This window comes from Seriola lalandi, unplaced genomic scaffold (genome assembly GCF_002814215.2).
Source record: "Seriola lalandi dorsalis isolate HSWRI2012SDOR001 ecotype SW California unplaced genomic scaffold, Sedor1 jcf7180002054497, whole genome shotgun sequence".
Classification (NCBI taxonomy): Eukaryota; Metazoa; Chordata; class Actinopteri; order Carangiformes; family Carangidae; genus Seriola; species Seriola lalandi.
The window spans coordinates 624,647-625,133 of record NW_019525050.1 but is presented as its reverse complement, the minus strand read 5'-3'; the positions used below and the strand labels follow the sequence as shown (position 1 = coordinate 625,133).

General features: G+C 34.3%; 1 protein-coding gene across 17 annotated transcripts in view; it reads left to right on the top strand.

Annotated features, from left to right (window-relative positions):
* The window catches only part of mark3a (MAP/microtubule affinity-regulating kinase 3a), a 52,524-nt gene that overhangs the window by 2,432 nt on the left and 49,605 nt on the right, over positions 1-487 (top strand). The window lies entirely within an intron of this gene.

The window sequence follows — 487 nt, the reverse complement described above, 5'->3', positions numbered from 1 at the left end:
CTCTGGGGGAATTAGGCCGTTACAGTAGCTGCTAATGTAAAGATTCAGTAGCCAGTAAAACGGTGTTTAAGGACGTTCAAACAATTATTAAAACAGAAAAAATTACAATCTGTGATAGTAGTGATGCAATGATAAGGCAATTAATTGATCAGTCGATTGAATTGCCACATGTTTTGAAAATTGATTAATAATTTAAGTCATTTAAAAAAAAAAAAAAAGAAAAAAGCACCAAACATTTGAGGGTTTCTGGTGTGAATTTGCAGCTCGTTTTACATTATAGTAAAGTAAATATTCTTGGGTTTCGGACTGTGTTAGTCTGTGTTTGGACGATCCTTCTCATTATCAGTTAATCTGCTGATCATTTTCACAATTGACTGATTCCTTTGTTACATACCACGTCAGAAAATCGTGAAATAACACAGTTTCCGATATTCCTATGCAATGTCATCAAATGTCTTGTTGTGTCCGACCGACAGTCCAAAACTGT